Below are 24,846 nucleotides of genomic sequence, written 5' to 3'. Positions count from 1 at the left end.
TAAATGAAAAAATATATATTCTTATAATTTAGCAAACGAATTTATCAAAAAAAAACAACAACATATATCTGTATTAGTTTTAGTAAATTAATTTGACACCTGTATTGAAAATACCATATTGTATTCATACAGAATCAGTATGGTATCATTGTTTGTCTGTTCACTGATTGTTGAAGCTAAGAGCTACTTTGATCTGTTTAGATCTAAAGTATCCAAAGTTGAGTTCTAATGTTTCTTCACCCCTGTGTGTGTGATATGTGATTTCCTACATGCTGGCAGAGCAGAGCAGCAGTTTGTGCTCACAGATGGTGACGGTGTGGAGAGACGGTGGTATTTCCTCAGAAGAACCAGCAGAGTCACAAAGGACACCAGTCCATCTCACCACCTTGACTTGCTGACTGATGTTCGTCTGCACTGCACAGAGGAAATCAACTGACCGAGGTTTGTCCAGTGACGTGTTATGAAATGTATATTTGTTTTATGCTTACAGATATGTTTTTCTTGACAGAGGCTCTGCAGAGGTTAGACAAAGCAGAGAAAACATGTGCTTTACATTTTACTGTGATTTATTGAGATATTTGTTGCCTGATGTTCAGCAGGAATGGAGAAATAGAATCAAAGGGAGATGTTTTTCCTGTTTTTGTAATGATGTAAGTAAATCTTCAATATTATTTATTTGCTTGGTTATATTAGGAGCGTTTCTGAGTGAGGGGGAGAGGAGTCATCATCCAGGTAAAGTGACGTGGATCAGTGGATACACTTGTCTCCCCTTTAAAGGAGACGATCCAAGTCATCCTTAAATGTTAGCGCTTTCAAATACACAAACATTTTTAAAGGACAAAAATGAACATCCAACTTTGACTGTAATACAAAATAAATCTTTGCATGTGTGTTTTCAAACTCTCAGATGGGCAGTATATCAGTCTTGGACTGTCTAACCTGCCGGAGCAGCACTGAATGACCACCTCACGAGCATGTTCCTGCAACATTCAGCATCTGATCCTTCATCTGTGTGCTTCTGCTTTTGGTAAGTAGAGTTACCCAACTCCAGTAACTATAAACACATGCCATCCATTTCTAACGGCCTGGTTACTTCCTGTCAGTTACTTTAGAAACCATGTGGTCACCTGACCTAACACTGTTTCTTCTGCTTCCCCTTAATGTTGAAGTGTCAAATGTCAAACAGCTGGAGAGGAAACTACACCAGTGTACTGGGATGTTTCAGCAACACGTGCCAGATGCTGTTCCTTCATGGTGACATCACCAGAGACAGTCCCGCCCACCTCAGGACCCATTGATTATGATGATCTGATCCATCAAACCCCCAGCAGGTGAACTTTATTCATGACATAACACCGCAACAATGTAAAAAATTAAACAGCAACAGTCTAAATGTAAAGTGCATTCTAAAGTCCTCTTCAATAAATTGTATGCAAAGAGTCATTCAGGTCACTACAGAACCCAGAGTCTTCATCATTAAATCTCTGGTTGCTTCATTTTTTCTATCCTATATCAGATATTTTAAAGGTTAGCTTAGGTAAAGTTCCATTCTCATGGTGAGGCAAAGTGCTTTATGTGTGTGTGTGCGTGTCATGAACGGCTATAAAAGGCCTATAATTAAAGAACAAAGTGGGGTTTGAGTTCGAGTTGCGGCAGACTGTCACTACTTGTAAATGGAACGCAGCCTTCCTACGGCGGACAGCTAATAACAGGAATCGGACGCGGTCCAGCCAAGTCCACAGCAACCACCATAGCAACCGCCTAGCATGACCTTAAAAACATATTCTGTCTTCATAACTATCAAAATCGTGAAATGATTTGCAAAGTGTGAAAGTGTTACAGCTGCAGAGAGCTATGGCGGTATCTATGGAAGCTGTTTACATAGCTAATAATATACGATGTAACCATGGAGACAGTCAGTCACTTGAGCTAGCGGTGCATGTTTACTACAGTGAATAAGGTGATTGAGTGCACAGCGTCCACACTCTGCAGGGGGTAAAGACATTACTTCAATATTGTTTTATATTGATATATATTAGCCTTCTGTTGACCATCACCTCAGGTTCACCATTACAGTTTCAGATTATAGATGCACACTGTCTAAACACATTCAAAAACTCATGTCTCAGAAATAAGCACAGCTGTTCATGTTTGTCATTAGAGTTTTATTTGTAAGAAAATTATGAACTTCATATTGTGCATTAAATAAAAGAACATTTCACAACTCTGAGTCAACAGAAACAGGTAACAGAAATGTCTCTAATGTGTACAGTGTAGTGTAAGCATTAAAAGATCATAAAGGAAAAACTAACATTTATGTGAAACTAATTGTAATAAAAAATGAGCAGGTGCTTTATAGATTTAAAAGAAAGAATCTGAAAACAACACTTTTTTGGTCTAAGTGATCAAAGTAGAAAACAGAACTGATGTTCAAGAACAAACCGTAGCTGCACTAATATTACACATCTCGATCGTTGTACTGAACAGACATGTTGCTTTTAAAACCACATGCAGTGTGTGACCATGACTGTTCACTGAGACCATGAACGCCACTTCGCTGAAGCATTCTTCTTCTTCTTCTTGCCATTAAATTGGAAGCAGAAGCAGCACGAGCTGATTTGATCTACTGAAAGGAAAAAGCAGAACATCTGAGTTGAAACCAGTCAGCTGAAATCATTAAGACAGGAACAAATTCAATGCAGTGTCTCAAGTGGCTTAGCCTGTTACAACTGTTGATACAAGCTAAATACGGTTAACACACAGTGTCAGGGAGCTCCAGTGTGGGAACTAGTGGCTTTAGGTTTGTAGTCATTTAACTTTCATCCATTCATTCATTTAATTCAGGATTCATTTAATTCAGGAGGAAGAAATGCCAGGTTGGTGCAGGCTGGTTACATGCATTTGGTCCCATGCTGTCTTTAATTAAATGACTTGGTTCATTTTATGGCTGGGCTGTATGTGGGGTTATATCATGTTATTTGGGCAGGAGTACCTGTCCCCTGTTAGACTTAGAAAGTTTCTCCATAAGTAGAGTTTCTAACTCTTCTAGCACATCTGTGGCTCTTTTTACCCCACACTGGTTGTGAGTGTGTAAATAGCCCCACTAGTTATTTTGGGTTGCAGTTAACTAGGGAGGAAGGGGTGGGTATGCCATGATTAGGTGAATAACAATTATATGTGATACATAAATTTCACAATGCATGCATATATCTCTATCAATTAAACCTGGCCTGAGGGCTGCCATTTTTTACATTCAGTTATTTCTCTTAGAAATGTTGGAACTAAATAATGAATGTGTTACAGTTAAAGTGAAACACTGGTCAGTGTAAATGGCTCATTGGGACACAGAAACCTTTAAATTAAACCTGATATCTAGTGTCAAACAATATCAAAGCTGTAAAAGATGTTTACATTCAGAATTTATAAAACTATGATTGTAAATAAATTCAAACAAGTGAGCTTTTCTCTTTGTGCTGAATATCAACACTGTGGTTTCTTAGACTGTAAGCTTTACTTTAGTGCAACCAGTTGCAGAAGCTGCCACTCCAAATGTCTTTTGATAACAAGAAAAAAATACCTTTTCAGTACACGGCCTGAAGTTCTTCTCCGACATCTTCTGCAATCGGCTTTGTCTGCTGGTTTGAAGACAATAAACCACAAAAAAGATGATTTAGTCACTTTGTCTGCGTCATGCAGCTCGAATGTGTCGTGTAACGATGTTGAATAGCCGTCGTTATCCCTCTGCTTTGAGCCTTTTATCAAAAGTTACAGCTAACTTCATGAAGTTGTACAAAAAGGCTTCATTTCGCCGAGACAGTGCGTTTCTGACTATTACATGCATTTGAATGGAGTTCTTGCACGAAACAAAGTATAAGTTTTCATTATGTGAATAACTTGTATTTTACACTGACCCTGGGTCAGTATCAACTTCATGAAGACAGCTGTAACTTTTGATAGAGGACTCACACACACACATATTTATGGCTTTGCCTTATAGAATTCAGAATCTCCGTGCTGAGGAAATAGGTTTTGCAGCTGTTTGAGCTAAGATTTTCAAGTTATTCACAAATTGAAAATCTATACTTTGTGTCGGGCGAGAACTCCATTCAAATGCATGTAATAGCGAGAAACGCACTAACGTGGTGAAATAAAGTGTTTTTCCATAAACTTCATAAAGACAGCTGTAAATTTTGAGAGAAGACTCACACACACATTGGGGGGATATTGAAGTCTATAAGATAAAGCCATGAATATGTTTGTCTGAGTCTTCTATCAAAAGTTACAGCAAGCTCTATGAAGTTGATGAGAAACGCTTTACTTCGCCAAGACAGTGCGTTTCTCACTGTTACATGCATTTGAATTTAGTTCTTGCCCGACACAAAGTATAGGTTTTAATTTGTGAATAACTTGAAAATCTTAGCTCAAACAGCTGCAAAACCTATTTCCTGAGCACTGAGATGCTGAATTCTATAAGGCAAAGCCATAAATATGTGTGTGTGATTCTTCTATCAACAGTTACAGCTGTCTTCTTGAAGTTGATACTGACCCAGGGTCAGTGTAAAATACAATCCTAGCTGTGTGAACAAAGCTTGGCTCCTTTAATCCTGCATGACAAACCTCAGGATGCAGGTTATTATTACTCTTTCCTGCTGGCACACCTGAGAGTTAGCTAGAAACTTACAGTGACGTGGACATCATGCAAAGACTGCCAGACTCTGTAATACTGTGAATGATCAGTGACTCAAGTTAACACTAAACTTTAAACAGTACCTCTGTGTCTCTGTGTGCTGAACATTTAGGATTGAGTCTGCATTGACTTTATTTATTGAGACTTTAATGTGCTAAAAGCAGGTTGAAGACAGCTCAGAAACATTTGAAGATTAAAATTTAGCATTATGGCTGCTGGTGGTTTGTAAAGCCTATACTCAGCTGTAGTTTTTGTTACTAATTTATGTTTGCTGTTGTTTAACACAGATTTCAGAAGAGCAAATATGCTTAATAGTTTAACTAGATTTCATTTGTCAGTGTGGGACTGCTGAGTCACCTGAAGAACTCATTTCATTCATTCTCCACATGATGTTCATATACAGAAATGTTTCACAGGAACTGGTTCCTCCCAAACTGTGAACTAGTGTGTTTCCATAGATTATCTCTGTATGAATGTACTTTTAAATGAAGGCAAGTGTTTGTCCTTTTTTGTTCCTCAGTTACAGTACGTGATATCTTGATATCAGGCGGTCAACACTGGGGGAAGACAAGAAGCAGACGTACTTCCAAGAGGGAGCTGCAGTGAGGACACAGCCAGGTCACTGAGGTCAGAGGTCAGAATCTGAAACAGCTCAGGTTTATATTTTAGGGGTTATAAAAAATCAAAATGTATTTATGAAGAAACCTTTAAATAATAGTCATAATTATGATTATTATAAGAAATATCAAACATTTAAGTGGATTTTCTGTTACACATATTGTATTAGCCCTGCAATAAACTGGCAGCCTGTCTTTGTCCTGTATCAGCTGGGATAGGCTTCATCCTCCCGCAACCCTGAATTGGATACATTGTATTCCAATTATGTAATCTGATCATTTACAAACTCAAGGTATCTAATCAAAATGTAAGTAATAATTATAAAATGGGAAAGCAGAAATAAGTGTGACATAAATGTAAATGTGTTAGCTGACATAGAGGACAGCTACATGTAGTCTGAAAAACCTTTGTTGTCAAGTATTGCAGGTATATCAGCACGAGACATTCTTACATAGAAGAGTCTGTTAAAGTCTCTAACTCAGCGAAGCATTATTGGTCCCGTCTGTTTGGATAAATATAGTAAGTTGATGTTTGTCCATTTATTGACACATTTTCTTAAGTGCTTATCCAGTTCAGGATCACAGTGGAGCTGCAGCTGGATATGTTCATTAAATAAACCTTACAAAAGTTAACAATAAACCTGCATCCATGTACGTTGTTGTCCACAGGATAAGAAAATCAAACTGGAACACTGTGGAACATGTTAATAAATGTTTGTGTGTTTATGCCTGTGTCTTTCACAGGAGGCGCTGGAAGGTTTCCCTAATAGTTCCTGGTGAATCAAAGCAGAACCATAAAGGTTGCTGGATTGCATGATGGCCTTACCCCTGAGCAGTCATCCTGTTAAAGGAGGAACCAGTTAGAAGCTGTTTTCAAAGTAGCTGAGCAGATTTCATCTCAAGTAAGCGATTAACTGTTTGTTCATCTGTTCTGCCACTTAAAGAGCATTTAAGGACGTCTTTTGAGTGTCCAGCTGAATTAATTCTACTGGCTCTCATGGTCATTTGTTATTATAGACATATTTTTCATGTTCATCCAGCTATTTAGTAAATTCTATCTATTTAGTAATATCCGTCAGCTATAAAATGTAATATAAATATAAAAAATATCTAAATATCTCCTGCACTTTATATTTTAATGATGTAAGTCTGTTATCGTGTTACATTAGCATTCCTCACATATCAATGAGATGCTGTACAGTACAATCCTACTGACGCAGCAGAGGGATAACGACGGCTATTCAACATCGTTACACGACACATTCGAGCTGCATGACACAGACAAAGTGACTAAATCATCTTTTTTATGGTTTATTGTCTTCAAACCAGCAGACAAAGCCGATTGCAGAAGATTTCGGAGAAGAACTTCAGGCCGTGTACTGAAAAGGTATTTTTTTCTTGTTATCAAAAGACATTTGGAGTGGCAGCTTCTGCAACTGGTTGCACTAAAGTAAAGCTTACAGTCTAAGAAACCACAGTGTTGATATTCAGCACAAAGAGAAAAGCTCACTTGTTTGAATTTATTTACAATCATAGTTTTATAAATTCTGAATGTAAACATCTTTTACAGCTTTGATATTGTTTGACACTAGATATCAGGTTTAATTTAAGGGTTTCTGTGTCCCAATGAGCCATTTACACTGACCAGTGTTTCACTTTAACTGTAACACATTCATTATTTAGTTCCAACATTTCTAAGAGAAATAACTGAATGTAAAAAATGGCAGCCCTCAGGCCAGGTTTAATTGATAGAGATATATGCATGCATTGTGAAATTTATGTATCACATATAATTGTTATTCACCTAATCATGGCATACCCACCCCTTCCTCCCTAGTTAACTGCAACCCAAAATAACTAGTGGGGCTATTTACACACTCACAACCAGTGTGGGGTAAAAAGAGCCACCAAAAAGCTGTCAGCCACAGATGTGCTAGAAGAGTTAGAAACTCTACTTATGGAGAAACTTTCTAAGTCTAACAGGGGACAGGTACTCCTGCCCAAATAACATGATATAACCCCACATACAGCCCAGCCATAAAATGAACCAAGTCATTTAATTAAAGACAGCATGGGACCAAATGCATGTAACCAGCCTGCACCAACCTGGCATTTCTTCCTCCTGAATTAAATGAATGAATGGATGAAAGTTAAATGACTACAAACCTAAAGCCACTAGTTCCCACACTGGAGCTCCCTGACACTGTGTGTTAACCGTATTTAGCTTGTATCAACAGTTGTAACAGGCTAAGCCACTTGAGACACTGCATTGAATTTGTTCCTGTCTTAATGATTTCAGCTGACTGGTTTCAACTCAGATGTTCTGCTTTTTCCTTTCAGTAGATCAAATCAGCTCGTGCTGCTTCTGCTTCCAATTTAATGGCAAGAAGAAGAAGAAGAATGCTTCAGCGAAGTGGCGTTCATGGTCTCAGTGAACAGTCATGGTCACACACTGCATGTGGTTTTAAAAGCAACATGTCTGTTCAGTACAACGATCGAGATGTGTAATATTAGTGCAGCTACGGTTTGTTCTTGAACATCAGTTCTGTTTTCTACTTTGATCACTTAGACCAAAAAAGTGTTGTTTTCAGATTCTTTCTTTTAAATCTATAAAGCACCTGCTCATTTTTTATTACAATTAGTTTCACATAAATGTTAGTTTTTCCTTTATGATCTTTTAATGCTTACACTACACTGTACACATTAGAGACATTTCTGTTACCTGTTTCTGTTGACTCAGAGTTGTGAAATGTTCTTTTATTTAATGCACAATATGAAGTTCATAATTTTCTTACAAATAAAACTCTAATGACAAACATGAACATCTGTGCTTATCTCTGAGACATGAGTTTTTGAATGTGTTTAGACAGTGTGCATTTGTATGCTGAAACTATAATGGTGAACCTGAGGTGATGGTCAACAGAAGGCAAATATATATCAATATAAAACAATATTGAAGTAATGTCTTTACCCCCTGCAGAGTGTGGACGCTGTGCACTCAATCACCTGACTGTCTCCATGGTTACATCGTATATTATTAGCTATGTAAACAGCTTCCATAGATACCGCCATAGCTCTCTGCAGCTGTAATACTTTCACACTTTGCAAATCATTTCACGATTTTGATAGTTATGAAGACAGAATATGTTTTTAAGGTCATGCTAGGCGGTTGCTATGGTGGTTGCTGTGGACTTGGCTCGACCGCGTCCGATTCCTGTTATTAGCTGTCCGCCGTAGGAAGGCTGTGTTCCATTTACAAGTAGTGACAGTCTGCCGCAACTCGAACTCAAACCCCGCTTTGTTCTTTAATTATAGGCCTTTTATAGCCGTTCATGACACGCACACACACACATAAAGCACTTTGCCTCACCATGAGAATGGAACTTTACCTAAGCTAACCTTTAAAATATCTGATATAGGATAGAAAAATGAAGCAACCAGAGATTTAATGATAAAGACTCTAAAACCCACTGTCTTGACAAAATAAAGCGTTTTTGTACAACTTCATATAAATAGCTGTAACTTTTGATAGAAGATTCAGATATAGTATTCATGACTTTATCTTATAGAACTCAATGTCCCCGTGCTGGGCAAACAGGTTTTGCAGCCGTTTGAGCTAAGATTTTAAAATTATTCACATAATGAAAACCTATACTTTGTTTCAGGCGAGTTTCCCATTCAAATGCATGTAACAGTGAGAAACACACTGTCTTGGCGAAATAAAGCGTTTTTGTACAACTTCATATAAATCGCTGTAACTTTTGATAGAAGACTCAGACAAACATGTTTATGGCTTTATCTTATAGAACTCAATATCCCCGTGCTGGGCAAACAGGTTTTGCAGCCGTTTGAGCTAAGATTTTAAAATTATTCACATAATGAAAACCTATACTTTGTCTCAGGCGAGTTTCCCATTCAAATGCATGTAACAGTGAGAAACGCATTGTCTTGGCGAAATAAAGCGTTTTTGAACAACTTCATATAAATCGCTGTAACTTTTGATAGAAGACTCAGACAAACATGTTTATGGCTTTATCTTATAGAACTCAATATCCCCGTGCTGGGCAAACAGAACAGGTTTTGCAGCCGTTTGAGCTAAGATTTTAAAATTATTCACATAATGAAAACCTATACTTTGTTTCAGGCGAGTTTCCCATTCAAATGCATGTAACAGTGAGAAACGCATTGTCTTGGCGAAATAAAGCGTTTTTGAACAACTTCATATAAATCGCTGTAACTTTTGATAGAAGACTCAGACAAACATGTTTATGGCTTTATCTTATAGAACTCAATATCCCCGTGCTGGGCAAACAGGTTTTGCAGCCGTTTGAGCTAAGATTTTAAAATTATTCACATAATGAAAACCTATACTTTGTTTCAGGCGAGTTTCCCATTCAAATGCATGTAACAGTGAGAAACGCATTGTCTTGGCGAAATAAAGCGTTTTTGAACAACTTCATATAAATCGCTGTAACTTTTGATAGAAGACTCAGACAAACATGTTTATGGCTTTATCTTATAGAACTCAATATCCCCGTGCTGGGCAAACAGAACAGGTTTTGCAGCCGTTTGAGCTAAGATTTTAAAATTATTCACATAATGAAAACCTATACTTTGTTTCAGGCGAGTTTCCCATTCAAATGCATGTAACAGTGAGAAACGCATTGTCTTGGCGAAATAAAGCGTTTTTGAACAACTTCATATAAATCGCTGTAACTTTTGATAGAAGACTCAGACAAACATGTTTATGGCTTTATCTTATAGAACTCAATATCCCCGTGCTGGGCAAACAGGTTTTGCAGCCGTTTGAGCTAAGATTTTAAAATTATTCACATAATGAAAACCTATACTTTGTTTCAGGCGAGTTTCCCATTCAAATGCATGTAACAGTGAGAAACGCATTGTCTTGGCGAAATAAAGCGTTTTTGAACAACTTCATATAAATCGCTGTAACTTTTGATAGAAGACTCAGACAAACATGTTTATGGCTTTATCTTATAGAACTCAATATCCCCGTGCTGGGCAAACAGAACAGGTTTTGCAGCCGTTTGAGCTAAGATTTTAAAATTATTCACATAATGAAAACCTATACTTTGTTTCAGGCGAGTTTCCCATTCAAATGCATGTAACAGTGAGAAACGCATTGTCTTGGCGAAATAAAGCGTTTTTGAACAACTTCATATAAATCGCTGTAACTTTTGATAGAAGACTCAGACAAACATGTTTATGGCTTTATCTTATAGAACTCAATATCCCCGTGCTGGGCAAACAGGTTTTGCAGCCGTTTGAGCTAAGATTTTAAAATTATTCACATAATGAAAACCTATACTTTGTTTCAGGCGAGTTTCCCATTCAAATGCATGTAACAGTGAGAAACGCATTGTCTTGGCGAAATAAAGCGTTTTTGAACAACTTCATATAAATCGCTGTAACTTTTGATAGAAGACTCAGACAAACATGTTTATGGCTTTATCTTATAGAACTCAATATCCCCGTGCTGGGCAAACAGGTTTTGCAGCCGTTTGAGCTAAGATTTTAAAATTATTCACATAATGAAAACCTATACTTTGTCTCAGGCGAGTTTCCCATTCAAATGCATGTAACAGTGAGAAACGCATTGTCTTGGCGAAATAAAGCGTTTTTGAACAACTTCATATAAATCGCTGTAACTTTTGATAGAAGACTCAGACAAACATGTTTATGGCTTTATCTTATAGAACTCAATATCCCCGTGCTGGGCAAACAGAACAGGTTTTGCAGCCGTTTGAGCTAAGATTTTAAAATTATTCACATAATGAAAACCTATACTTTGTTTCAGGCGAGTTTCCCATTCAAATGCATGTAACAGTGAGAAACGCATTGTCTTGGCGAAATAAAGCGTTTTTGAACAACTTCATATAAATCGCTGTAACTTTTGATAGAAGACTCAGACAAACATGTTTATGGCTTTATCTTATAGAACTCAATATCCCCGTGCTGGGCAAACAGGTTTTGCAGCCGTTTGAGCTAAGATTTTAAAATTATTCACATAATGAAAACCTATACTTTGTCTCAGGCGAGTTTCCCATTCAAATGCATGTAACAGTGAGAAACGCATTGTCTTGGCGAAATAAAGCGTTTTTGAACAACTTCATATAAATCGCTGTAACTTTTGATAGAAGACTCAGACAAACATGTTTATGGCTTTATCTTATAGAACTCAATATCCCCGTGCTGGGCAAACAGGTTTTGCAGCCGTTTGAGCTAAGATTTTAAAATTATTCACATAATGAAAACCTATACTTTGTTTCAGGCGAGTTTCCCATTCAAATGCATGTAACAGTGAGAAACGCATTGTCTTGGCGAAATAAAGCGTTTTTGAACAACTTCATATAAATCGCTGTAACTTTTGATAGAAGACTCAGACAAACATGTTTATGGCTTTATCTTATAGAACTCAATATCCCCGTGCTGGGCAAACAGGTTTTGCAGCCGTTTGAGCTAAGATTTTAAAATTATTCACATAATGAAAACCTATACTTTGTTTCAGGCGAGTTTCCCATTCAAATGCATGTAACAGTGAGAAACGCATTGTCTTGGCGAAATAAAGCGTTTTTGAACAACTTCATATAAATCGCTGTAACTTTTGATAGAAGACTCAGACAAACATGTTTATGGCTTTATCTTATAGAACTCAATATCCCCGTGCTGGGCAAACAGGTTTTGCAGCCGTTTGAGCTAAGATTTTAAAATTATTCACATAATGAAAACCTATACTTTGTTTCAGGCGAGTTTCCCATTCAAATGCATGTAACAGTGAGAAACGCATTGTCTTGGCGAAATAAAGCGTTTTTGAACAACTTCATATAAATCGCTGTAACTTTTGATAGAAGACTCAGACAAACATGTTTATGGCTTTATCTTATAGAACTCAATATCCCCGTGCTGGGCAAACAGAACAGGTTTTGCAGCCGTTTGAGCTAAGATTTTAAAATTATTCACATAATGAAAACCTATACTTTGTTTCAGGCGAGTTTCCCATTCAAATGCATGTAACAGTGAGAAACGCATTGTCTTGGCGAAATAAAGCGTTTTTGAACAACTTCATATAAATCGCTGTAACTTTTGATAGAAGACTCAGACAAACATGTTTATGGCTTTATCTTATAGAACTCAATATCCCCGTGCTGGGCAAACAGGTTTTGCAGCCGTTTGAGCTAAGATTTTAAAATTATTCACATAATGAAAACCTATACTTTGTTTCAGGCGAGTTTCCCATTCAAATGCATGTAACAGTGAGAAACGCATTGTCTTGGCGAAATAAAGCGTTTTTGAACAACTTCATATAAATCGCTGTAACTTTTGATAGAAGACTCAGACAAACATGTTTATGGCTTTATCTTATAGAACTCAATATCCCCGTGCTGGGCAAACAGGTTTTGCAGCCGTTTGAGCTAAGATTTTAAAATTATTCACATAATGAAAACCTATACTTTGTCTCAGGCGAGTTTCCCATTCAAATGCATGTAACAGTGAGAAACGCATTGTCTTGGCGAAATAAAGCGTTTTTGAACAACTTCATATAAATCGCTGTAACTTTTGATAGAAGACTCAGACAAACATGTTTATGGCTTTATCTTATAGAACTCAATATCCCCGTGCTGGGCAAACAGAACAGGTTTTGCAGCCGTTTGAGCTAAGATTTTAAAATTATTCACATAATGAAAACCTATACTTTGTTTCAGGCGAGTTTCCCATTCAAATGCATGTAACAGTGAGAAACGCATTGTCTTGGCGAAATAAAGCGTTTTTGAACAACTTCATATAAATCGCTGTAACTTTTGATAGAAGACTCAGACAAACATGTTTATGGCTTTATCTTATAGAACTCAATATCCCCGTGCTGGGCAAACAGGTTTTGCAGCCGTTTGAGCTAAGATTTTAAAATTATTCACATAATGAAAACCTATACTTTGTTTCAGGCGAGTTTCCCATTCAAATGCATGTAACAGTGAGAAACGCATTGTCTTGGCGAAATAAAGCGTTTTTGAACAACTTCATATAAATCGCTGTAACTTTTGATAGAAGACTCAGACAAACATGTTTATGGCTTTATCTTATAGAACTCAATATCCCCGTGCTGGGCAAACAGGTTTTGCAGCCGTTTGAGCTAAGATTTTAAAATTATTCACATAATGAAAACCTATACTTTGTTTCAGGCGAGTTTCCCATTCAAATGCATGTAACAGTGAGAAACGCATTGTCTTGGCGAAATAAAGCGTTTTTGAACAACTTCATATAAATCGCTGTAACTTTTGATAGAAGACTCAGACAAACATGTTTATGGCTTTATCTTATAGAACTCAATATCCCCGTGCTGGGCAAACAGGTTTTGCAGCCGTTTGAGCTAAGATTTTAAAATTATTCACATAATGAAAACCTATACTTTGTTTCAGGCGAGTTTCCCATTCAAATGCATGTAACAGTGAGAAACGCATTGTCTTGGCGAAATAAAGCGTTTTTGAACAACTTCATATAAATCGCTGTAACTTTTGATAGAAGACTCAGACAAACATGTTTATGGCTTTATCTTATAGAACTCAATATCCCCGTGCTGGACAAACAGGTTTTGCAGCCGTTTGAGCTAAGATTTTAAAATTATTCACATAATGAAAACCTATACTTTGTTTCAGGCGAGTTTCCCATTCAAATGCATGTAACAGTGAGAAACGCATTGTCTTGGCGAAATAAAGCGTTTTTGAACAACTTCATATAAATCGCTGTAACTTTTGATAGAAGACTCAGACAAACATGTTTATGGCTTTATCTTATAGAACTCAATATCCCCGTGCTGGGCAAACAGGTTTTGCAGCCGTTTGAGCTAAGATTTTAAAATTATTCACATAATGAAAACCTATACTTTGTTTCAGGCGAGTTTCCCATTCAAATGCATGTAACAGTGAGAAACGCATTGTCTTGGCGAAATAAAGCGTTTTTGAACAACTTCATATAAATCGCTGTAACTTTTGATAGAAGACTCAGACAAACATGTTTATGGCTTTATCTTATAGAACTCAATATCCCCGTGCTGGGCAAACAGAACAGGTTTTGCAGCCGTTTGAGCTAAGATTTTAAAATTATTCACATAATGAAAACCTATACTTTGTTTCAGGCGAGTTTCCCATTCAAATGCATGTAACAGTGAGAAACGCATTGTCTTGGCGAAATAAAGCGTTTTTGAACAACTTCATATAAATCGCTGTAACTTTTGATAGAAGACTCAGACAAACATGTTTATGGCTTTATCTTATAGAACTCAATATCCCCGTGCTGGGCAAACAGGTTTTGCAGCCGTTTGAGCTAAGATTTTAAAATTATTCACATAATGAAAACCTATACTTTGTTTCAGGCGAGTTTCCCATTCAAATGCATGTAACAGTGAGAAACGCATTGTCTTGGCGAAATAAAGCGTTTTTGAACAACTTCATATAAATCGCTGTAACTTTTGATAGAAGACTCAGACAAACATGTTTATGGCTTTATCTTATAGAACTCAATATCCCCGTGCTGGGCAAACAGAACAGGTTTTGCAGCCGTTTGAGCTAAGATTTTAAAATTATTCACATAATGAAAACCTATACTTTGTTTCAGGCGAGTTTCCCATTCAAATGCATGTAACAGTGAGAAACGCATTGTCTTGGCGAAATAAAGCGTTTTTGAACAACTTCATATAAATCGCTGTAACTTTTGATAGAAGACTCAGACAAACATGTTTATGGCTTTATCTTATAGAACTCAATATCCCCGTGCTGGGCAAACAGGTTTTGCAGCCGTTTGAGCTAAGATTTTAAAATTATTCACATAATGAAAACCTATACTTTGTTTCAGGCGAGTTTCCCATTCAAATGCATGTAACAGTGAGAAACGCATTGTCTTGGCGAAATAAAGCGTTTTTGAACAACTTCATATAAATCGCTGTAACTTTTGATAGAAGACTCAGACAAACATGTTTATGGCTTTATCTTATAGAACTCAATATCCCCGTGCTGGACAAACAGGTTTTGCAGCCGTTTGAGCTAAGATTTTAAAATTATTCACATAATGAAAACCTATACTTTGTTTCAGGCGAGTTTCCCATTCAAATGCATGTAACAGTGAGAAACGCATTGTCTTGGCAAAATAAAGCGTTTTTGAACAACTTCATATAAATCGCTGTACCTTTTGATAGAAGACTCAGACAAACATGTTTATGGCTTTATCTTATAGAACTCAATATCCCCGTGCTGGGCAAACAGGTTTTGCAGCCGTTTGAGCTAAGATTTTAAAATTATTCACATAATGAAAACCTATACTTTGTTTCAGGCGAGTTTCCCATTCAAATGCATGTAACAGTGAGAAACGCATTGTCTTGGCGAAATAAAGCGTTTTTGAACAACTTCATATAAATCGCTGTAACTTTTGATAGAAGACTCAGACAAACATGTTTATGGCTTTATCTTATAGAACTCAATATCCCCGTGCTGGGCAAACAGGTTTTGCAGCCGTTTGAGCTAAGATTTTAAAATTATTCACATAATGAAAACCTATACTTTGTTTCAGGCGAGTTTCCCATTCAAATGCATGTAACAGTGAGAAACGCATTGTCTTGGCGAAATAAAGCGTTTTTGAACAACTTCATATAAATCGCTGTACCTTTTGATAGAAGACTCAGACAAACATGTTTATGGCTTTATCTTATAGAACTCAATATCCCCGTGCTGGGCAAACAGGTTTTGCAGCCGTTTGAGCTAAGATTTTAAAATTATTCACATAATGAAAACCTATACTTTGTTTCAGGCGAGTTTCCCATTCAAATGCATGTAACAGTGAGAAACGCATTGTCTTGGCGAAATAAAGCGTTTTTGAACAACTTCATATAAATCGCTGTAACTTTTGATAGAAGACTCAGACAAACATGTTTATGGCTTTATCTTATAGAACTCAATATCCCCGTGCTGGGCAAACAGAACAGGTTTTGCAGCCGTTTGAGCTAAGATTTTAAAATTATTCACATAATGAAAACCTATACTTTGTTTCAGGCGAGTTTCCCATTCAAATGCATGTAACAGTGAGAAACGCATTGTCTTGGCGAAATAAAGCGTTTTTGAACAACTTCATATAAATCGCTGTAACTTTTGATAGAAGACTCAGACAAACATGTTTATGGCTTTATCTTATAGAACTCAATATCCCCGTGCTGGGCAAACAGGTTTTGCAGCCGTTTGAGCTAAGATTTTAAAATTATTCACATAATGAAAACCTATACTTTGTTTCAGGCGAGTTTCCCATTCAAATGCATGTAACAGTGAGAAACGCATTGTCTTGGCGAAATAAAGCGTTTTTGAACAACTTCATATAAATCGCTGTAACTTTTGATAGAAGACTCAGACAAACATGTTTATGGCTTTATCTTATAGAACTCAATATCCCCGTGCTGGGCAAACAGGTTTTGCAGCCGTTTGAGCTAAGATTTTAAAATTATTCACATAATGAAAACCTATACTTTGTTTCAGGCGAGTTTCCCATTCAAATGCATGTAACAGTGAGAAACGCATTGTCTTGGCGAAATAAAGCGTTTTTGAACAACTTCATATAAATCGCTGTACCTTTTGATAGAAGACTCAGACAAACATGTTTATGGCTTTATCTTATAGAACTCAATATCCCCGTGCTGGGCAAACAGGTTTTGCAGCCGTTTGAGCTAAGATTTTAAAATTATTCACATAATGAAAACCTATACTTTGTTTCAGGCGAGTTTCCCATTCAAATGCATGTAACAGTGAGAAACGCATTGTCTTGGCGAAATAAAGCGTTTTTGAACAACTTCATATAAATCGCTGTAACTTTTGATAGAAGACTCAGACAAACATGTTTATGGCTTTATCTTATAGAACTCAATATCCCCGTGCTGGGCAAACAGGTTTTGCAGCCGTTTGAGCTAAGATTTTAAAATTATTCACATAATGAAAACCTATACTTTGTTTCAGGCGAGTTTCCCATTCAAATGCATGTAACAGTGAGAAACGCATTGTCTTGGCGAAATAAAGCGTTTTTGAACAACTTCATATAAATCGCTGTAACTTTTGATAGAAGACTCAGACAAACATGTTTATGGCTTTATCTTATAGAACTCAATATCCCCGTGCTGGGCAAACAGGTTTTGCAGCCGTTTGAGCTAAGATTTTAAAATTATTCACATAATGAAAACCTATACTTTGTTTCAGGCGAGTTTCCCATTCAAATGCATGTAACAGTGAGAAACGCATTGTCTTGGCGAAATAAAGCGTTTTTGAACAACTTCATATAAATCGCTGTAACTTTTGATAGAAGACTCAGACAAACATGTTTATGGCTTTATCTTATAGAACTCAATATCCCCGTGCTGGGCAAACAGAACAGGTTTTGCAGCCGTTTGAGCTAAGATTTTAAAATTATTCACATAATGAAAACCTATACTTTGTTTCAGGCGAGTTTCCCATTCAAATGCATGTAACAGTGAGAAACGCATTGTCTTGGCGAAATAAAGCGTTTTTGAACAACTTCATATAAATCGCTGTAACTTTTGATAGAAGACTCAGACAAACATGTTTATGGCTTTATCTTATAGAACTCAATATCCCCGTGCTGGGCAAACAGGTTTTGCAGCCGTTTGAGCTAAGATTTTAAAATTATTCACATAATGAAAACCTATACTTTGTTTCAGGCGAGTTTCCCATTCAAATGCATGTAACAGTGAGAAACGCATTGTCTTGGCGAAATAAAGCGTTTTTGAACAACTTCATATAAATCGCTGTAACTTTTGATAGAAGACTCAGACAAACATGTTTATGGCTTTATCTTATAGAACTCAATATCCCCGTGCTGGGCAAACAGGTTTTGCAGCCGTTTGAGCTAAGATTTTAAAATTATTCACATAATGAAAACCTATACTTTGTTTCAGGCGAGTTTCCCATTCAAATGCATGTAACAGTGAGAAACGCATTGTCTTGGCGAAATAAAGCGTTTTTGAACAACTTCATATAAATCGCTGTAACTTTTGATAGAAGACTCAGACAAACATGTTTATGGCTTTATCTTATAGAACTCAATATCCCCGTGCTGGGCAAACAGGTTTTGCAGCCGTTTGAGCTAAGATTTTAAAATTATTCACATAATGAAAACCTATACTTTGTTTCAGGCGAGTTTCCCATTCAAATGCATGTAACAGTGAGAAACGCATTGTCTTGGCGAAATAAAGCGTTTTTGAACAACTTCATATAAATCGCTGTAACTTTTGATAGAAGACTCAGACAAACATGTTTATGGCTTTATCTTATAGAACTCAATATCCCCGTGCTGGGCAAACAGGTTTTGCAGCCGTTTGAGCTAAGATTTTAAAATTATTCACATAATGAAAACCTATACTTTGTTTCAGGCGAGTTTCCCATTCAAATGCATGTAACAGTGAGAAACGCATTGTCTTGGCGAAATAAAGCGTTTTTGAACAACTTCATATAAATCGCTGTAACTTTTGATAGAAGACTCAGACAAACATGTTTATGGCTTTATCTTATAGAACTCAATATCCCCGTGCTGGGCAAACAGAACAGGTTTTGCAGCCGTTTGAGCTAAGATTTTAAAATTATTCACATAATGAAAACCTATACTTTGTTTCAGGCGAGTTTCCCATTCAAATGCATGTAACAGTGAGAAACGCATTGTCTTGGCGAAATAAAGCGTTTTTGAACAACTTCATATAAATCGCTGTAACTTTTGATAGAAGACTCAGACAAACATGTTTATGGCTTTATCTTATAGAACTCAATATCCCCGTGCTGGGCAAACAGGTTTTGCAGCCGTTTGAGCTAAGATTTTAAAATTATTCACATAATGAAAACCTATACTTTGTTTCAGGCGAGTTTCCCATTCAAATGCATGTAACAGTGAGAAACGCATTGTCTTGGCGAAATAAAGCGTTTTTGAACAACTTCATATAAATCGCTGTAACTTTTGATAGAAGACTCAGACAAACATGTTTATGGCTTTATCTTATAGAACTCAATATCCCCGTGCTGGGCAAACAGGTTTTGCAGCCGTTTGAGCTAAGATTTTAAAATTATTCACATAATGAAAACCTATACTTTGTTTCAGGCGAGTTTCCCATTCAAATGCATGTAACAGTGAGAAACGCATTGTCTTGGCGAAATAAAGCGTTTTTGAACAACTTCATATAAATCGCTGTAACTTTTGATAGAAGACTCAGACAAACATGTTTATGGCTTTATCTTATAGAACTCAATATCCCCGTGCTGGGCAAACAGGTTTTGCAGCCGTTTGAGCTAAGATTTTAAAATTATTCACATAATGAAAACCTATACTTTGTTTCAGGCGAGTTTCCCATTCAAATGCATGTAACAGTGAGAAACGCATTGTCTTGGCGAAATAAAGCGTTTTTGAACAACTTCATATAAATCGCTGTACCTTTTGATAGAAGACTCAGACAAACATGTTTATGGCTTTATCTTATAGAACTCAATATCCCCGTGCTGGGCAAACAGGTTTTGCAGCCGTTTGAGCTAAGATTTTAAAATTATTCACATAATGAAAACCTATACTTTGTTTCAGGCGAGTTTCCCATTCAAATGCATGTAACAGTGAGAAACGCATTGTCTTGGCGAAATAAAGCGTTTTTGAACAACTTCATATAAATCGCTGTAACTTTTGATAGAAGACTCAGACAAACATGTTTATGGCTTTATCTTATAGAACTCAATATCCCGTGCTGGGCAAACAGGTTTTGCAGCCGTTTGAGCTAAGATTTTAAAATTATTCACATAATGAAAACCTATACTTTGTTTCAGGCGAGTTTCCCATTCAAATGCATGTAACAGTGAGAAACGCATTGTCTTGGCGAAATAAAGCGTTTTTGAACAACTTCATATAAATCGCTGTAACTTTTGATAGAAGACTCAGACAAACATGTTTATGGCTTTATCTTATAGAACTCAATATCCCCGTGCTGGGCAAACAGGTTTTGCAGCCGTTTGAGCTAAGATTTTAAAATTATTCACATAATGAAAACCTATACTTTGTCTCAGGCGAGTTTCCCATTCAAATGCATGTAACAGAGAGAAACGCATTGTCTTGGCGAAATAAAGCGTTTTTGAACAACTTCATATAAATCGCTGTAACTTTTGATAGAAGACTCAGACAAACATGTTTATGGCTTTATCTTATAGAACTCAATATCCCCGTGCTGGGCAAACAGAACAGGTTTTGCAGCCGTTTGAGCTAAGATTTTAAAATTATTCACATAATGAAAACCTATACTTTGTTTCAGGCGAGTTTCCCATTCAAATGCATGTAACAGTGAGAAACGCATTGTCTTGGCGAAATAAAGCGTTTTTGAACAACTTCATATAAATCGCTGTAACTTTTGATAGAAGACTCAGACAAACATGTTTATGGCTTTATCTTATAGAACTCAATATCCCCGTGCTGGGCAAACAGGTTTTGCAGCCGTTTGAGCTAAGATTTTAAAATTATTCACATAATGAAAACCTATACTTTGTTTCAGGCGAGTTTCCCATTCAAATGCATGTAACAGTGAGAAACGCATTGTCTTGGCGAAATAAAGCGTTTTTGAACAACTTCATATAAATCGCTGTAACTTTTGATAGAAGACTCAGACAAACATGTTTATGGCTTTATCTTATAGAACTCAATATCCCCGTGCTGGGCAAACAGAACAGGTTTTGCAGCCGTTTGAGCTAAGATTTTAAAATTATTCACATAATGAAAACCTATACTTTGTTTCAGGCGAGTTTCCCATTCAAATGCATGTAACAGTGAGAAACGCATTGTCTTGGCGAAATAAAGCGTTTTTGAACAACTTCATATAAATCGCTGTAACTTTTGATAGAAGACTCAGACAAACATGTTTATGGCTTTATCTTATAGAACTCAATATCCCCGTGCTGGGCAAACAGGTTTTGCAGCCGTTTGAGCTAAGATTTTAAAATTATTCACATAATGAAAACCTATACTTTGTTTCAGGCGAGTTTCCCATTCAAATGCATGTAACAGTGAGAAACGCATTGTCTTGGCGAAATAAAGCGTTTTTGAACAACTTCATATAAATCGCTGTAACTTTTGATAGAAGACTCAGACAAACATGTTTATGGCTTTATCTTATAGAACTCAATATCCCCGTGCTGGGCAAACAGGTTTTGCAGCCGTTTGAGCTAAGATTTTAAAATTATTCACATAATGAAAACCTATACTTTGTTTCAGGCGAGTTTCCCATTCAAATGCATGTAACAGTGAGAAACGCATTGTCTTGGCGAAATAAAGCGTTTTTGAACAACTTCATATAAATCGCTGTAACTTTTGATAGAAGACTCAGACAAACATGTTTATGGCTTTATCTTATAGAACTCAATATCCCCGTGCTGGACAAACAGGTTTTGCAGCCGTTTGAGCTAAGATTTTAAAATTATTCACATAATGAAAACCTATACTTTGTTTCAGGCGAGTTTCCCATTCAAATGCATGTAACAGTGAGAAACGCATTGTCTTGGCGAAATAAAGCGTTTTTGAACAACTTCATATAAATCGCTGTAACTTTTGATAGAAGACTCAGACAAACATGTTTATGGCTTTATCTTATAGAACTCAATATCCCCGTGCTGGGCAAACAGGTTTTGCAGCCGTTTGAGCTAAGATTTTAAAATTATTCACATAATGAAAACCTATACTTTGTTTCAGGCGAGTTTCCCATTCAAATGCATGTAACAGTGAGAAACGCATTGTCTTGGCGAAATAAAGCGTTTTTGAACAACTTCATATAAATCGCTGTAACTTTTGATAGAAGACTCAGACAAACATGTTTATGGCTTTATCTTATAGAACTCAATATCCCCGTGCTGGGCAAACAGGTTTTGCAGCCGTTTGAGCTAAGATTTTAAAATTATTCACATAATGAAAACCTATACTTTGTTTCAGGCGAGTTTCCCATTCAAATGCATGTAACAGTGAGAAACGCATTGTCTTGGCGAAATAAAGCGTTTTTGAACAACTTCATATAAATCGCTGTAACTTTTGATAGAAGACTCAGACAAACATGTTTATGGCTTTATCTTATAGAACTCAATATCCCCGTGCTGGGCAAACAGGTTTTGCAGCCGTTTGAGCTAAGATTTTAAAATTATTCACATAATGAAAACCTATACTTTGTTTCAGGCGAGTTTCCCATTCAAATGCATGTAACAGTGAGAAACGCATTGTCTTGGCGAAATAAAGCGTTTTTGAACAACTTCATATAAATCGCTGTAACTTTTGATAGAAGACTCAGACAAACATGTTTATGGCTTTATCTTATAGAACTCAATATCCCCGTGCTGGGCAAACAGAACAGGTTTTGCAGCCGTTTGAGCTAAGATTTTAAAATTATTCACATAATGAAAACCTATACTTTGTTTCAGGCGAGTTTCCCATTCAAATGCATGTAACAGTGAGAAACGCATTGTCTTGGCGAAATAAAGCGTTTTTGAACAACTTCATATAAATCGCTGTAACTTTTGATAGAAGACTCAGACAAACATGTTTATGGCTTTATCTTATAGAACTCAATATCCCCGTGCTGGGCAAACAGGTTTTGCAGCCGTTTGAGCTAAGATTTTAAAATTATTCACATAATGAAAACCTATACTTTGTTTCAGGCGAGTTTCCCATTCAAATGCATGTAACAGTGAGAAACGCATTGTCTTGGCGAAATAAAGCGTTTTTGAACAACTTCATATAAATCGCTGTAACTTTTGATAGAAGACTCAGACAAACATGTTTATGGCTTTATCTTATAGAACTCAATATCCCCGTGCTGGACAAACAGGTTTTGCAGCCGTTTGAGCTAAGATTTTAAAATTATTCACATAATGAAAACCTATACTTTGTTTCAGGCGAGTTTCCCATTCAAATGCATGTAACAGTGAGAAACGCATTGTCTTGGCAAAATAAAGCGTTTTTGAACAACTTCATATAAATCGCTGTACCTTTTGATAGAAGACTCAGACAAACATGTTTATGGCTTTATCTTATAGAACTCAATATCCCCGTGCTGGGCAAACAGGTTTTGCAGCCGTTTGAGCTAAGATTTTAAAATTATTCACATAATGAAAACCTATACTTTGTTTCAGGCGAGTTTCCCATTCAAATGCATGTAACAGTGAGAAACGCATTGTCTTGGCGAAATAAAGCGTTTTTGAACAACTTCATATAAATCGCTGTAACTTTTGATAGAAGACTCAGACAAACATGTTTATGGCTTTATCTTATAGAACTCAATATCCCCGTGCTGGGCAAACAGGTTTTGCAGCCGTTTGAGCTAAGATTTTAAAATTATTCACATAATGAAAACCTATACTTTGTTTCAGGCGAGTTTCCCATTCAAATGCATGTAACAGTGAGAAACGCATTGTCTTGGCGAAATAAAGCGTTTTTGAACAACTTCATATAAATCGCTGTAACTTTTGATAGAAGACTCAGACAAACATGTTTATGGCTTTATCTTATAGAACTCAATATCCCCGTGCTGGGCAAACAGGTTTTGCAGCCGTTTGAGCTAAGATTTTAAAATTATTCACATAATGAAAACCTATACTTTGTTTCAGGCGAGTTTCCCATTCAAATGCATGTAACAGTGAGAAACGCATTGTCTTGGCGAAATAAAGCGTTTTTGAACAACTTCATATAAATCGCTGTAACTTTTGATAGAAGACTCAGACAAACATGTTTATGGCTTTATCTTATAGAACTCAATATCCCCGTGCTGGGCAAACAGGTTTTGCAGCCGTTTGAGCTAAGATTTTAAAATTATTCACATAATGAAAACCTATACTTTGTTTCAGGCGAGTTTCCCATTCAAATGCATGTAACAGTGAGAAACGCATTGTCTTGGCGAAATAAAGCGTTTTTGAACAACTTCATATAAATCGCTGTAACTTTTGATAGAAGACTCAGACAAACATGTTTATGGCTTTATCTTATAGAACTCAATATCCCCGTGCTGGGCAAACAGAACAGGTTTTGCAGCCGTTTGAGCTAAGATTTTAAAATTATTCACATAATGAAAACCTATACTTTGTTTCAGGCGAGTTTCCCATTCAAATGCATGTAACAGTGAGAAACGCATTGTCTTGGCGAAATAAAGCGTTTTTGAACAACTTCATATAAATCGCTGTAACTTTTGATAGAAGACTCAGACAAACATGTTTATGGCTTTATCTTATAGAACTCAATATCCCCGTGCTGGGCAAACAGGTTTTGCAGCCGTTTGAGCTAAGATTTTAAAATTATTCACATAATGAAAACCTATACTTTGTTTCAGGCGAGTTTCCCATTCAAATGCATGTAACAGTGAGAAACGCATTGTCTTGGCGAAATAAAGCGTTTTTGAACAACTTCATATAAATCGCTGTAACTTTTGATAGAAGACTCAGACAAACATGTTTATGGCTTTATCTTATAGAACTCAATATCCCCGTGCTG

General features: G+C 36.6%; 1 long non-coding RNA gene across 1 annotated transcript; it reads left to right on the top strand.

Annotated features, from left to right (window-relative positions):
* The first annotated feature begins 1,197 nt into the window (after positions 1 to 1,197).
* Positions 1,198 to 8,113, top strand: LOC146661603 (uncharacterized). Its single transcript, XR_014913187.1, has 5 exons — positions 1,198 to 1,331; positions 5,208 to 5,314; positions 6,049 to 6,206; positions 6,634 to 6,691; positions 7,645 to 8,113. It is a non-coding gene; the product is annotated as an uncharacterized LOC146661603 (long non-coding RNA).
* Positions 8,114 to 24,846: the final 16,733 nt, after the last annotated feature.

The sequence above is a fragment of the Rhamphochromis longiceps genome, linkage group LG9 (genome assembly GCF_057381845.1).
Source record: "Rhamphochromis longiceps isolate RC_006_pf linkage group LG9, R_longiceps_female_GT1.1, whole genome shotgun sequence".
Lineage (NCBI taxonomy): Eukaryota > Metazoa > Chordata > Actinopteri > Cichliformes > Cichlidae > Rhamphochromis > Rhamphochromis longiceps.
Note: the sequence above shows the minus strand (reverse complement) of the source record. Positions and strands in the feature narration are given on the sequence as shown.